General features: G+C 36.5%; 1 long non-coding RNA gene across 1 annotated transcript; it reads left to right on the top strand.

Moving 5' to 3' along the window:
* Positions 1–2,605: 2,605 nt before the first annotated feature.
* Positions 2,606–14,693, top strand: LOC123455952. Its single transcript, XR_006634248.1, has 3 exons — positions 2,606–2,731; positions 3,218–3,287; positions 14,260–14,693. It is a non-coding gene; the product is annotated as an uncharacterized LOC123455952 (long non-coding RNA).
* The last annotated feature ends 2,031 nt before the right edge of the window (positions 14,694–16,724 follow it).

Below are 16,724 nucleotides of genomic sequence, written 5' to 3'. Positions count from 1 at the left end.
CACCCGCTCCGGCTCCCGCACCCGCTCTGTGACGCTGCTCCTGCTATCTCAGCAAACCCGCCGCCAAGAGCGCCTCCTGGGGTTTCCTCCCCCGCCCTCCCCTCCCGCGGTGCTGGCTGCCAAGGAGAAAAATCTTTCCTTGGGTGTCCAGTGGCTTCCTATCAGTCTTGATAGCCATCAGTAACCACTGGTCAGGTTCTCTGACCCCTTCTCATTCTGCGCTGGGATTGCTGCTGTGAGAGTGTGCAGAGAAAAAAAGGGTTTTTCCCAACTTGCTTTCATCTAGTCACTCTCCCTCCTCCTGATGTCCTGAGCCCAGGAATACACACACACACCCCAAACCACCACCACCACCACAATACCCTCACATAGACACACAGGCGCTTTCTTTCCACACAATTCTCTTTAAACTCACATAAGCAAGCGCGCGTGCGCGCGCACACACACACACACACACACACACACACACACATTTTTAAGAAACATATTGATGAAGTAAGTGCTAAATTTAGACATGTTCTCCCCAGAGGTTATTGGTTGTCTTTGCTAAAATGGAGTTATTATCCTAGAATTCCTCTGTGGCATACACACGACAGGGCTAGGAATCTCCTCCTCCTCCAATCTCTGTGTGTGACATTCAAATGCCACTCGTGCAAGCTCAGTTTACTGAAAGTAAAAGTGCTTGCTATGCACTTTAATTTGGAATGTTAAAAGTCTTCAAGGTTAAGCATTTTTTTTTTTTTTCCTGGTTGCTAGGAATTTTCTGTGAAGAGAAGAGATGTGCAGAGGCTGAAATCTAATCCGAAGATGAGAAAGGGGAAGGATTCCTGCTCTGGTCACAAGATGGGTTGTCTTTTAAGGAGACATCTAGGGTGTTCCAGACTTTGCATATAGAAGAGAAAAGGAGACCCGGTATGTTCTGGAAATCTAGTTTACTTTTAAACTGTTATAGAGCAGCATGAAACAGGTTCTAAAAATGGCACAAAAAGGATAAAAATGTTAAAAGAACATTAGACAAAACTGACCTTTACTGAGTTGAATTTTTTCACCTACAGTGTTGCCCTGTGATCATCATCAATGTTTCAGCTGGACGACGTGATCAAAAATTTATGAAAATTACATAGCACCACTAATTCCCAATTAGAACAATCCTTTCTTTCAACACCACACACATAGTTCTCTCTCACACACATTTCAACACCACACAGAGTTCACAGCATTTCACCACACATAGTTCTTTCACACATAGCATTTCAACACCACACACAATTCCTCCACACACAGCATTTCAATATGGCACACACACTTCTTTCACACACAGCATGTCCCATACTCTCTTCCTAGAAGCTGTCTGGTTAGGTTCACACTTAAAAACAGACATGAAGGTTCATTTGAGCATGGTTCCTAGTACCCTTTACTTTGATTAAGCACTTATTTTAACTCCCAGTGTCCACCATTTTGTGTGTGTGTGTGTGTAGTACCTATGGTGTGCACATTGAAGACAAAGTCAGTTGTTCCTTATGTACAGCCCACCTTTGTTGATACAAGATCTCTCATTATCTTAGAACTTATTATGTGGGCTTGACTTACTGGCTAATGAGCTTCAAGGATCCTTCTTTTTCTTTCTCTACAGGACTAGAATTATAGGTGTGACCACTACACCTTTTATATGGATTCTGTGTATGGAACTCAGGTTCTCATGGTTGAAAGGCAAGCACTTTATCAATTGAACTAATTCCTCAGCTCAGGAGCTACCTTCTTGTAGAAAAATGTTCTCCAAACAGTAGTATGTAAAGTAACAGCTAGAAACTGCACATGGTGGCACAACATTTAATTCCAGCACTGTGAATGTGAGGTAGGAAGATCATTATGAGTTCAAGGCCAACTTGAAGCTACAGAATGAGTTCTAGGTCAGCCTGGGTTAGAGTGAGATGCTGCCTCTGGTATTAATGAATTAATGAATAAATAAATAAATAAACAACTTGTTCTGACTAACTACAGGTCTTCAAAACTAGGCTGATAAAGTGACTTCCTGTATGATAAGAGGAATTGTATTCCTTTCTAATGCAGAGAAAGAGGTATTTTGAGACCTCTCAAACTAAAGCTTGATGGTACCACTGTAATATATTTTAAACCACATACACTTCTTTCTCTTTTAAGTTATCTCATAATCTTGATTTGGTCCATAAATATCCACATACAGTATTTTCAATATGATATATTAATTTAGATTAACCAGAAAAATAGGACATCTTTAGCCAAAGCTCTGCATATTATGCTTCATGATATTTTTCCTAAGATTTTTGAATCTTGTGGAAAATTTAGCCACTTTCAGTATTTATACAATGAGGTACATTGAAGATATTTCAGTGGTTTCATAGAATTATGGAACTATTGAAATGCAAATGTAGATTCTTTCTTTAAACTCAAAGTTACCCTGTCATCAACCCAGTGGAAAAGCTGTTAACACTATAAAAACTGTAAAGAAATGACATTGAAATAATCTTTGTCTATTCTTCATGCATAGGTCCAATATGGAAACAACCACCATTTAAAAATTAGATCAAATACTTGTTGGGCTCCTTCCCCCATAGGTAGTGCCGAGGGAAGAACCAGGCCTGCTGGTTCCTCCCTAGGGGTTGAGGGAGGATGATGAGCCTCGGACCACCCGGAGAAAAACCACACTGAGTCAGGAGTCTTTTCAATGCAGGAGCTCACTTTATTGTTACAGGTGGGTGTTTATATAATGTTGAGAAGAAGGTGGAGACTTTAGGGTGGGGTGAGATATAAGGGCCAATAGCATACCGTGACCTCTGAGATGATTGTTTCCAAGCACCTACTAAGGGGGCCTCTAATTTCCTGTGTGGAAATGGCAGGCCAGAGGCCATTTGGCCCCCTGCTGAGTCATAGCTGGGCAGAGGCAGTTAGGCTCAGGAAGTTCCACTAGGCCTCATGTCCGGGCCTCTCAAGGCCCAACAAATACTCTCAGATTAGCTGCTCAGATTGTCTCTATAAATTTTTAGATATCAAGGTCATAAAATATTGTAGTTGATAAACAAGTTAATTAACTCACACTACCAATATCTTTGATGTAATACTCTGTTTCTAGGGACAGCATTCCTAATCTTATCTGAAAATCAAAGATATGGTGAAAGGAAATTTTCAAGTGTGAACTATTTTGCTAATAGTTCTCTTTGTATATTTGCTATGTCTACAGAGGTGTCCTCTATGGTGATTCCTGATTAAAGCTACTTATAGAGAAGAAGATAAAGCTACTTACAGAGAAGGTAACACTTCAGCTTTAAGAATTATGGACATCTATAAAAGATTGGCTTAGATATTGATATTTAGACTAATAGTAAAATTTGGATTTATGGAGTTGAATCTCTGGAAATATTGGAGCTGTTAGGTTTTAAAGAACAGCATTAGCTTTGCTCAGTACCATAAGATAGAAAACTTTTGCTTTGTTGTGTTTGTCTTTGAAAGGCTGGGAAGAAGTATTCAATAGGAAATGGTAATAGGCCATTAAGATTGTTCTTCAAGTCAATGTGTTAGATGACCTTGACTTTGAAACATACCTTTAGATGAACAATCTTCCAGCTAAGCAGAATGCTTTTTACTGGGCATTTTATTCCTTTAATATTTTTAAGTATACGTTTGAATACTTAAGATACACCACCACCACCACCCCCTCACTGCCACCAACCCCCCCCCCCCACTCACACAATAAAACCTGGCAAAAGCTATAGGCCCTCTTAAGAAGACAATATCTGGCCACAAAATGGGGATCCTAGGCAGAAGGGAAGAGAACTCATTATGAAGACTCACATAAAATAAGCTGAATAACAGAATAAAAAACACAACTAAGAAATCCATGATAACAGATATGTAAACTACAACTTAGAACAACAAAAATATGAAAAGAATCAATACCTTCAAAAGCTCACAGCTCCTTAACACCCAACAAAACAATATGATAACAAGAAAAGACAGCTGAGTACTCTCAACATGTTGTACCACCTTAACCACATTTACTCAGGTCCAGAGATCCAGAAGAAAGTGCAGAGGAAGCAGATACATAAGTATTGCTCCCAGTGCTAACCTGACATCCACAACCAGGAAAACATCATCAAACACTATGATGAACCAAAACATGTCATGACAGAAATATACAGCCTTCAAAAAAGTCAACACTCACTGATAACACCCCTGCCAAGACTAAGGGACTGTTGTGGAAGAGGGGATGGGAAGATTTAAAGAGCCCAAAGGTGAGTAGAAACACCCTGAGGCACAGCTTCCCTCTCCCACAGACAGAGGTCCTAATTACCCCAGAATGACACCAACAACCCTACTGAAAAGAGCCCTCAGAGAAAGGGGCATGAGGGGTAGGGTGGGAGGGGACATACTACAACCTATGTTAAAAAGTTAATTAATTACTCATAAAAATTCAGACTTCAAAGAAGACTTGCACAAGCACATAAATCACTAAGGAAATCAATTCTGGATCTAGATAAGAGAAAATAATATGGATGAACAATTTAAGAATATGGAAGAGAACTTCAGCAAGAAAATTGAGATTTAAGGAAAAAACAAACAGAAATGTTGCCAATAAGTCAATAAAATCAAATAAAAGTGCAATGGAAACATCACCAACACAGTAGAATAAACAGTAGAAAGACTTTCAGAGACATAAGATAAGAAGGATGAGGACAGATTACATATATGAAACAGTAAGAAAAACAGTGAGAATAACCACACTGTTTAAGAACTCAAGACCAAATCTATGAATTCATGTGGTAAATGGAGCTTAGATTAAATACAACAAAAAACCAAAGACATAAATAATTTATTCAATAAAATTGTAACACATGGGCTGGAGAGATGGCTTAGCAGTTATGGCACTTGCCTACAAAGGCAAAGGACCCAGGTTTGATTCCCCAGTACCCATGTAAACCACATGCATAAGGTGGCACATGTGTCTGGAGTTGATTTGCAGCAGCTGGAGGCCCTAACATGCCCATTCTCCACACCCCTCTGTCTCTCAGGTAAATAATTAAAAATAAAATATAAAATATTGTGACATGTAATTTCCAAGTCTAGAAAAAGATATGGACATCCAAACACATGATACATTTAGACCTGAATATAAGTGAACAGAGAAGAACATCACTATGTCACATTATAATTAAGATTCTAAGAATACAGAATAAAGAAACAATGTTAAAGCAGCAAGGGAAGAACAATAACCTCAGAAAAACAAATATCTAATAATAAATCTAACCAAGGAAATAATAGGGTTCTACAATAACTTTAAAACACTGAGGAATAAAATGGAAGAAGTCTCTAGAAAATGAAAAGACTTCTGTGATTATGGGTTGGTTCATTTAATGTGGACAAAATGGCTCTATAGCTGAAAATGAGCCTATCAGAATTCCAATGAGCTTGGTCATGGAAACTAGAAAAAAATGTCCTAAGATACATATGGGAGCCCAAAAGATGCCAAACAGATTTAAAAAAAAAAAATCCTGAGAGATAAAAGAAATGCTAGAAGCATCACCATATATAAATTCAAAACATGCTACAGAGAGAATTAGTAACAAAACAATATAATGCTTGCACAGAAAAGAGGAATATTGTCAAATGGAATAGAAGACCCAGAAGTAAATCAACACTGCAACAGCTACTTGAATTTTTACATAGATAGTATCAAAAATACATGAAAAAGAGAGAGAGAGAGAAAGAGAGAGAGAGAGAGAGACAGAGAGAGAGAGAAGAGATCCTCTTTGGCAAATGATTCTGGAAAAACCAGATTTCCATATGAAGAATGATACTAGATCCATAACTCTCATCTTGTACAAAAATCAATTTAAGAAGGATTAGAGACCTTAATGTTAAACAAAACTCTGAAACTATTAGAGAAAAACCCTTCATGATGCAGGTATAGCCAAGGACTTTCTGAATAGGACTCCAATAGCTCAGAAAATAAAGTCAAGAATAATAGAAGAGATTTCATAATATTTTTAATTGATTGATTTTTTTTCTAAATAAAGAATAGATAGTTTATTCTGAGCTAAATATAAGTGATTATGGCTTGAACTGATTTAAGTTAAGCCAAATACAATGTTTGACATGGAAAAATTTTCAGAATTGTTTTCCTTGAATTTCTCCTTTTAAATTTATTTTTATTAGATATGGACATAGTATGTAAACATCACATGTTAGTACATTCCTTTTCCTCATCCCTGCCCCTTTTAGAAAGAGGTCCTCCTCGTTGGGGATGCAGGTCAACCCCATGGGGAAGGTGGGTCATACATTGATTATTTTTATAAAAAAGTTTCTACTCTGAGGCCCCTTTACCCAGCCTCAATTCTGCTGAGAGTCTTCTTGAAAGGGGTTATTGGTATTCATTGTGGGGACCAAAAAGCCTTAGTGAGTCTCTGTGGATGGGGAAGATAGAGTGCCTTAGGCTATTCCCATGTACCCTGAAGCTCTTAGAATCTATCTATCCTCTCTTCTGCAATGTTTCCTTCATGAAAGGAAACAGTCAGCAGATTGAGGATATAGCCTATTGAATGAGAGATAAATCTTTGCTAGTCATCCATGTGACAGGGAATAAATATATAACTATATAAGCAGCAACATTGTTAAACACTAAAAGAGAAATAATCCAGTCAATAAGTGGGCAGAACATACAGTTCCCAAAAGACGAAGTAGAAATGACAAGTAAATGTGGAAAAATGCTTGTCATCCTTAGTTATCATAGATATGTACATCAAAACTAAATTGATATTCCAGTTCAACGCAATCAAAACTCAAAAATACAATTATCACATAGTTTCTTTCATATGAGGAACATAGATTTTATATATGTGTACATATGACATGAACATAGAAGGATTTTCTTTTGAAAAGGGAAGGGTATTAGTGGAACAGGGGGTGGGGAGAAAGGAGAATGTAATGGGGGGGTGATGAGTGTGGTAAAAGTATATAATGTACTTAAAAGAAAATTTTATTATGAAATCCATAAATTTGTAAAATGAATACATATGCTAATACAACATACAGTATTATGTGATGTACTCACTATCCACCTTAAGGAAGAAAGTGTTGTTGATGTGATGAATTCGCCTGTGTCATTCTTCTGTCATTCCTCATCCAATATAACCTTATTAAACTGTGCACATGTTTCTACATTTGTGTATTTGTTCATTCATGTGAGTAAAATAGTTTTATCTTGCTTTCTATACATAACTCTTACACAAATTTTATATATTTCCCTTTGTAATTTGCTTTTGGTTTTTAAAATTAACATTTTGCTAGTAAGAATGATTTACATAGATCTGTGACACTCTCTTCTCAAATTTTTATTACCACATGATAGCTAGTTGAAAAAATTTATCATATTTACATTCTATTGACAGTCTTTGCCATCACAGGTAACACTTTATGTATGCATGTGTTTCAATCTTATGTACGATCTATGTGGGTATTCATGCGCTGTAATGCATGATGTATTCAATGTTAAGTTGTTATCAGTTTACATTCAGACTGGTTTTTATAAGTCTTCCTTGGTGTGTGACATAGTATTAAGAGTAATATGGTGCTTATCAGAGGCATTGAAGAGAAGCAATTGTGTGATGGGGTTAATTGGGTCCAACTTACTATTAGAGAAATCTAGGAAATTCTGGTTCACTATATTGCAAATAGATTGACTATAAACAATGATAAAGTATTGGCCATCCATCTCAGAATTCTAGAAGTGATTCTGAATGTTTCCATTATAAAGAAATGACAAATGGTATGTTTACTCTGACTGAAACAGTACAGAAGTATGTGTGCATCCAAACACCATGTGATATCCCACGGATGTGTGAAAATTTTATTTTGTGTGCATAATTTTTAAAAATACATTTAAGTTAAAAAAAGACTTTGACTTTTTTTTTTCCATTCTGTGTCAGTGCTTTGTATTATTACATCGTCTAGCCCTAAGGAATGTGAAATGGTACCTTATCATGGTTCAAATTTACATCTTCCTGCTTATTTGTGAGGCAGAGAACTGTTGAGGAGGTTTATTTGTCATTTATCTTTCTCATGTGAAATACTTATATATTTCACTCTTTCTTTATTGGAGACAGAGATAGGGAATAAGGACAGGGAGAACTATCTTAGATTCTAATATTTTGTTAGCTATGTTTTATCTTTGGTTTTACTCATAAAACATTATGCATTTTATGGAAAAATAATTTAATATTATCAAGTCCAATAATATTTTCCTTTTTGCTCTTCATACCTAGTTTAAGGAAAGCCTTAATACTCCAAAGATTTATACATGTTTGTATGTCCTTCAAAGCTTTATAACTTTAATTTTTAACCATTAAACTTTCAACCATTTAAGCTTTATTTTCTCTATGGCATGAGATAAGGATTAATTTTGTTGAATTTTTTCCCAAGAGGTGTATTATTTTCTATTGTGTAGTCTATTATATAACTGCATTGCTCTATTATTGAGTGATGCCTATGTTTCCATTTCCCTGTTGTCCTTCAGAATGAAAATTTTCCTAGGTACTGTAAATTCAAAAACAGTATTGGTAAATGGGGAGTGAAAGGAACCTCATCTTGCTCTTTCTCAAGATTTCTTTGACTTTTCTTCATCTTATCATTTTATGCTATTTGTAAGCATGATGCAACTCTAAGATAGTGTTCTTAAATTTTATTACTTTACAGTTCTGTTAAAAACAGATTTTAAGGGGCTGGAAGATGGCTCAATGGTGAAGATTGCTTGATGAACAAACATGAAGGACTGAACCCTTTGTGTTTGATTCTTCAGTACTGACAAAAGGTGGATGAGGCCATACACATCTGTAAGTCTAGTCCTGAGACATGAGAATCACTTGGGCTTATTGACACCAAACAGCAAAAACAATGAAAATGACACTTGAGCATTTAGACTCCTTATCAAGGAAACAGGAAGGTGAATGAAAAGAGTAGGAGAGTTGATATTATCTTCTGGACTCCAAACACAAGCACACATCTGCAAACAAACATGCATACTTTATACACATAGCACATCACATACCATACCACACAAACATACACTCCCAAAAGTTAAGAACAAGATTGTGAACTCACAAACCTTGTTCTATGTGGTGCCATGTTAAGCTGGCAGTTTCACAAAACATCAGACTAAATTCATCATGCTTGTATTCAAATAGAAATTTTACCTTAGATAAAAATATAAATAGAGCAGCCAAGAAGAATATAATACTTTCAAAGAAAACAAGATAGATAGGCCAATCAACATATTACATCATGAAATGTTTCTGGGAATGTTTTTATCATCTCCAGGTGAGTTCATAATTATGATGAACTTTAAGTACATATTCTATCCTAAAGTTAATATTGCTTAAAGCCACCTAAAGTTTTTCTAATTCTAAAATGGTCTTATCCTGTGTTCTTAATTTTGAGTATAATTCACTATCATTAACTTGAATACTTAGAAATATGAAAAGATGCAGTAAGCAATTTATTATTTTTCTAGCAAAGCTTTGCATGATAGTGTCAAGCTATCAAGGTATGCCTAATCATCTGTAAACATATGAATTTGAACTGCAACCCTGGGGAGAGTTCAGAAGATTACATGTATTCAGTCTTCACCCTCCTCTAGATACCTGATCCTGTAACCTAAAGATCTTCAAGTTGTTAAAAACTAAATTGTTGGGCTGAAGAGATGGCTTAGTGACTAAGGTACTTGACTACAAAACCGAAGGACCCAGGTTCAGTTCCCCATGATCCACATAAGCCAGATGTACCAGGTGGCACATGTGTCTGGAGTTCATTTGCAGCAGCTAGAGGCCCTTGGATGCCTCTTCTCTCCCCCTCCTCCTCTCAAATAAATTAATACAAAGAAAAAATATTTTTAAAAGTTTATTATTTTGTAAGCCAGTCTGTGTAAACATGCCAATGAGCTTTTCTTATAAGCAAGGGAACAAAACTTATTTTTATCTTATTTTGTGCCAGTACATAACTAGCTGTAGTAAAGTTCTTATAATTCTGATCTTCAAATCACCCATGGAGCAGGGCCTTGTGAAGTGTGTCAAAGTGTCACACGGACTGCCTGTTGCTTTTCTCTCACAACTCAACTCTGGGAGCTTTGATCATGCTGTCATGAATCTACTTTAACTTAGTGAGAGAATCCCTAGGAGACAGTATTTTTCCACTTAGTGGTGGAGGAATAGAATTATCCAGAGCAACATTACGACAGATTTTTGTATTCAAACCCAAATAGAAATAATGAGGCAAATGCAAGTAAATGAAATTATTTGACTGTAGCAGGATATACTGAGTCATGACATTTTTGTCAGTTTTGTTTCACATCTTTTAAAACGTTTCCATGGTATACAGTCTTGTCAGTCAGTTTTCCAGAAAGAAAATTGTTAAGTAGTTATAGAAAATCCAAAAATTTGAATTCAATGTTTCTAAAAATATATAGCTTTTATAAAAGCAGGGTGGAGTCATTTGGACATCATATGAGGTCAGGAGCCAGCACTTCATTCACTGTATTTTGTCTTCTATGTCTCTTAAATTATCTTTCTTACATGTTTTTTCTCTCTTTGCTATGTGTTCTATAAATTTGTGTTTTTCATCTTCTAGAGGATCAATACTCTAGACTACCTAATTTGTTAAGATAGCATTGTTTTGCCTACTTAAAGATAAAAAAATTCTTTTACATATACAATTTTCAGCAGAATATTTCAGTATCTTCAAATGATGATGTTTAGCATAAAAACTAATCAAATTTCATGAAGAACACTGGATAGTATTGATTAATTAACAACAAAAGTTATGCTTTCATAATTATCTGACTATATTTTAAGCTATTTAGATTCATTATCAGAAAAATTTGTTTGGTTAGTATAAAGCAGGTTTTTTGTTTTTTGTTTGTTTTTCAAGGTAGGGTCTCACTCTGGCTCAGGCAGACCTGGAATTAACTATGTAGTTTGAGGGTGGCCTCCAACTCATGGTGATTCTCCTACCTCTGCCTTCAGAGTATGGGGATTAAAGGCATGCACCACCATGCCTGGCTCCAGCAGTTTTGACATGAAATCTTATGATCATCGATTTTTCAAATTTAAGTTTAGATTAAATTGTTTCTTTTTTAGTGTTGTCCTAATTATAAGGTATACATAGCAGACAGCATTTTGCAGACTTCTTTCCACAGGTTTTGATATTCACTCTTGAACTTGCATTATCTATACTCAGTTTTGTTGAGAGTTCTTTGTCTTTAATCATTTCATCATTCTGGTGAGTAAAAAAAAACTTCCTTCCTGTTTGAATAATGTATATTCCAATGCAAGGTGCCCTTTCATTTTATTTCCTCCTATTATTTTATTTTCTTTACTAATTTATTTTTTATGTTACTAGGGATTTTAAATTGATTTTGATATTTATAAAGTATCTGACCCAAATCACACTAACTGGGGAGAAGCTTTAAGTGTGTTCCCATTAAGGTATGGAACAAGACAGTGGTGCCCATTCTCACCATTGCTTTTCAACATAGTACTTGAAGTTTTTGCTCAAGCAATAAGACAAGAGAAACAAATAAAAGGGATACAAATCAGTTAGAAAGAACACAAACTACCCCTATTTGCAGATGAGATGATCTTATTTATAAGTGCCCCAAAAGAGCACCAAAAAACTAAAAGTTTTACATTATTTCAGTAAAGGGGCAAGATACAAAATCAACACACAAAACAAGTAGTCTTCCTATGCACCAAAGATAAACATGGATATAGAAAGTGATAAGCAAAGCTATCCCATTTTACACAGCCACACAAACACACACAGAACAACACCTTGGAATATCATCAACCAAGAAAGTGAAAGACCTGTAAAATGAAAGCAAAAACACTGAAGAAAGAAATTGAGGAGGATACAAAAAGATGAGAAGATCTCTTATGCTCATGGATTGGAAAAATTAAGATTGTGAAAATGGCTATCCTATCTAAACTACTGCATAGATTCACTGCAATTCCTATAAAACGCCAACCACATTCTTCACAGAGATAGAAAACATAGTCTCAAAATTAATATGGAAGAATAGAAGGCCTTAGATATCCAAAAATATCCTCAATAAAAGAAATAAATCTGGAGGCATCATCATACTACTACAAAGCCATAGTAACTAAAACAGCATGTTACTGGCACAAAAGCAGACATATAGATCAGCGGAATAGAATATAAGCAAATACAGCAATCTCATATTTGACAAAGGGGCCAAAAATACCCACTGGAAGAATGATAGCATCTTTAACAAATGGTGTTGGAGAAATTTGATAATCACATATAGAAGAATCAAATTTGATCAATTTCTCTCACCCAACATCAACGTCCACTCTAAATGGATTAAGAACCTTAATGTAAGACCTGAAACTATGCAACAACTAGAAAAAAAAAAAAAAACAACACAGATGACACTTCACTATATAGGATTAGGGAAAGACTTCCTGAATAAGAACCCAGTAGCATAGGAAATTAAATCAACACTAAACCACTGGGGCCTCTTGAAATTGAAAAGCTACTGTGCAGAAAAGTAAATGATCAACAGAGTTAAAAGACAGCCCACAGAATGGGAGAAAATCTTCACCAGCTATACCTCCAACAAAGGTATAATATCTAAAATTTTCAAAGAATTCAAAAACTAAACAATAAAAAGAATTTACCCCACAAAATGTGGTATGAATTTTAACAGAATTTTCAAAGGAAGAAATACAAATTAGGAGATGTTCAACATCTTTAATCATCAGAGTAATAAAAATCAAAACAACTCTGAGATTCCATCTCATTCCAGTTAGGATGGCATTCATCAAAAAGTCAAATGACAAAAAATTCTGGTGAGGCTATGGGGAAAGAGGAACCCTCAGCCACTGGTGGTGGGAGTGCAAACTTGTATAACCACTATGAAAATGAGCATGGAGACTCCTGTAAAAGTTGAAAAAGTTGATCCAGCAATATCACTTCTGTGAATATACCTAAAGACTATGCTCTTTACTACAGTATACGTGCTCAGCCATGTTTGTGCCTGTTCTATTCACAATAGTTAGGAACTGGAATCAGCCCATATGCCCATCAACTGATAAATGGTTAAGAAAAATGTGGTACATACACACTATAGAATTCTACTCAGCAGTAAGGAAAAATGAACTGATAAAATTTACAGCTAAATGGATGGAGTTGGAAAAATCATTCTAAGTGAGATCACACAGGCACAGAAAAAAAATGCTGCATGTACTCTCTCATCTGCAGTTCCTAACTAGGATCAATTAGAGATGAGTGCAATGGTAGGAAGCACCAGAAGTGTGCTAGAAAACTAGCACATTCTAGAAAACTAGAAAGAGAAAAGTAGAGAGAAGACATAGGGAGAGAGAAGAGAAGTTACCTGACAAGTTAGAGGAGGGCAGAATATTGAGGGTGGTAGAGTCCTGGAGGCATAGGAGGCAGGGAGGGTCGAGAAAGAATTACAGAAAGGTTAAGACAACATGAATCAGTACCATAGAAATCCTAGTTCTGACTAGCATTTTACAAGATGTAATTCCAACAAAGGAGGAGAAGGGGCAATCCAGACAGAAGGTGGAAAATGCTTAACCTTCTTAAAACCATGGACTCTGGCAGGTAATTCCCAGGCTTGGAGTTGGGTTGTCCCCACAGTGAGCTGTTGGCCAGGGGAACTCATAAGGTCCCCAAAACAAGTGGGCCATTGCCAAAACACTTGATTGCATGTCAGAGCTAAAAGCTAAGACCCTGAAGTCTTAGCTTGCTAAAGACACCATAGGCGGCAGTCACAGGACAATGAATTACAGTGCTGGAACTGAAAGGAAAACTAGCTTCCTCCTGGCTAACCCCCAGAGTGCTAGAAAGAACTATGAAATCTGCTGGAAGAAAATGGTCACCAACAGGATGAATAAGCAAGGGATCCTGCAGACTATATAGAACTAGGCAGAGAAGAAGTGAATAATAGTGGCACACAATCTCTGCCGGTAACCAACTGTTCTCTGTTTGGACATGAGGCCTGCTCAATGGGAGAGAACTCAAACCTGGTACTGGAAATCAAGTTGGATTCCTATAGCCAGAAAATGCATCCTTCAGAAAGAAGTCCCCACTTCTCTGTGAAGGAGAAGAGTGAACTTGCACACAAAAATCTCTCAAGTAACTTTGTATATATCCTTTCTCATTCTTGATTGGAGAATCTGCTTTATTTTACAGATGTCAGAGAAGAGGAGGAGAGTTGTGATCCATTGATAAGTGTAAGAAGGTAATTGACTTCACACCACGAGACTGGCCACCTCTTCCATCTGTGCCAGGGCCCAGGAGAACCTGCAGTGGAAAAAGCACCATGAGCACTGCTCTTATTGCTAACCTGGCAATCAGCTCCAGGGTGATGGTGGCAGACACAGTTGATCAAGCACAACCTATCAAAGCAGAAATCCAGAGGCTACAAAGAACTCATCACTAAATCCGACTACCAACAGGCATGCTAGGGATCATTTCAGAAGAGGGAGGTGGATAGATTGTAAGAGCTACAGAGTAGGTGGGAATACCTTGAAGCATGGTCCCCTCACTATCATGACCCCACAGTCAATCCCATAAATGGCACAGAGGAGGGCCTCAGGGAAACGGGAACAGGGGAGAGGGAATAAAAGGACATAACCAGTTTAAAAACAAATTAATTAATTACAATTGATTTTGGAAAAGCATTTAGTGTGTTTCAATATTGTCTTTGTTTCTCTTCATTTACTGATTTTTCTTGAAAATTTTCATACATGTATTTTGATCATAATTCCATCCTGTTACCTTCTTCTGCCCCCTTTCTCTTGTACCCTTTTCACTAACTCTCTTCTTTTCAGCTATTTCCATTACTATGTTTGGTGTCTTTTTGCCCTTCTTCTGTCATTCATGACAAAATATTGATGGACCCAATATTTTGCAGGTCTTGTGCATGAATCATGAATGCCACAGCCACTCAATGTCTGAATGGTAGCATTTTAAATACTTCTTCCTGTCTTCTGGATCTTATATTCTTTCGGCCCCAAGTTTATGTTTTTTGGGGTGCTGATTTACTTATCTGACTGGTGTTCATGGTGGTGTATTTTCTAGGATTGTAAGGTCATTTGCACTTGAATTTTACCTATGAGAATCATGCTTCTTTCCAATAAGAATCTGATTCTTTTTTTTTCTTCCATAGGCTATTGGAAACTTACGACATGAAACATTCCACTTTTTAGCTGTTTATTTTCTAGATCACAAAAATAAGTCCCCAATGCTCAAGGGGAATGTCTGAGACTTTATAGACCCTTGGAAAAGCCCCTCACCCCGACATAGAGTCACTATTAAATTTTGTTTATTTATTTATTTATTTATTTATTTATTTATTTATTTATTTATATGAGAGAGATCAAGAGTGAAAGAGGCAGAGAGAGAGAGAGAGAGAGAGAGAGAGAATGGGCACGCCAGGGCTTCCAGACACTGCAAATGAACTCCAGATGTGTGCGCCTCCTTGTGCATCTGGCTAACGTGGGTCCTGGGGAATTCAGCCTCGAACCGGGGTCCTTAGGCTTCACAGGCAAGCGCTTAACCGCTAAGCCATTTCTCCAGCCCTAGAGTCACTATTAAAGTAGACAATGTACCTTTTAAAAAAGAATTCTTTGAGAGAGAGAGACACAGAATGAGCTTTAGCCACTGTAAATGAATTCCAGACGTGTGCCCCCTTCTGCATATGTGTGGCATTGTGTGCTTGCATCACTGTATGCCTGGCTTATGTGGGATCTAGAGATTTGAATGTGAGTTCTTAGGCTTCACAGGCAAGTGCCTTAATGGCTAACTTCTCTAGCTTAGACAGTGTATCATTAATACCTATTTTTCAATAGGTAGGTGATTTGTAAATTAAACCTTTAGTGAAATATTAATCATCAGGATCTCATCTTTATATGGATGTCTTTTTTAACTACTGCCTTTATTAGCATAGAAGTCTAGTATCCTATTTAGCTGAGTGTTCATAAATAAATTCTAGATGATTTCCCTCTGAAGAATTGTATATTTAATGCTTCTTGCCATTGTGAGTTCCTAAATTGTTGCTTTCAAGTATTTCTTTACTTTGGGGGGGGTGTCACTGATAGTGAAATAACAAGAACATAGCTGCAACTCTGGCCCTTTTTCAATTTTACTTAGAGACAAGATCTCACTAAGTTGTCCAGACTACCCTTGAATTCACTCCGTAGCCCAGACTAGTGATCCTCCTGCCTCTGCTTCTCAATATAGTACTTAAGGGATTTTTTATGTCAAATATTTATGTTTGGTTGAATAGTATTTGATAAGTATTCTTATTAAAGATGGTAATGGAAATGAGTTGTATCATCATGATGTCACAGAGGATGTATGGTAATAATACTGACTGAGAGCTTATAGGTGAAACAAACACATTTCTTCGGTCATTACTTTTTATGTCTCTAATAATTGTTTTTTAATACAAGATATCTCTATAAGTTAGAAGATGGAAACAGTTTTGTTACTTTTATTATAAGTCACACTCATAAAGGCATAATTAATTTTTATTTCAGAAAAGTCATGTCCAGGTTTTGACAGCAATAAGCACACACAGTTTCAATCATGACAGAAATTTTCAGCATCCATTGAGAAGTTCAGAAGTTAACTTTGAGAAGTAATAGCAAACA

Source organism: Jaculus jaculus, chromosome 19 (genome assembly GCF_020740685.1).
Source record: "Jaculus jaculus isolate mJacJac1 chromosome 19, mJacJac1.mat.Y.cur, whole genome shotgun sequence".
In the NCBI taxonomy this organism is placed as follows: domain Eukaryota; kingdom Metazoa; phylum Chordata; class Mammalia; order Rodentia; family Dipodidae; genus Jaculus; species Jaculus jaculus.
The sequence above is the reverse complement of the archived record's forward strand: the minus strand, read 5'-3'. Positions and strand labels throughout refer to the sequence as shown.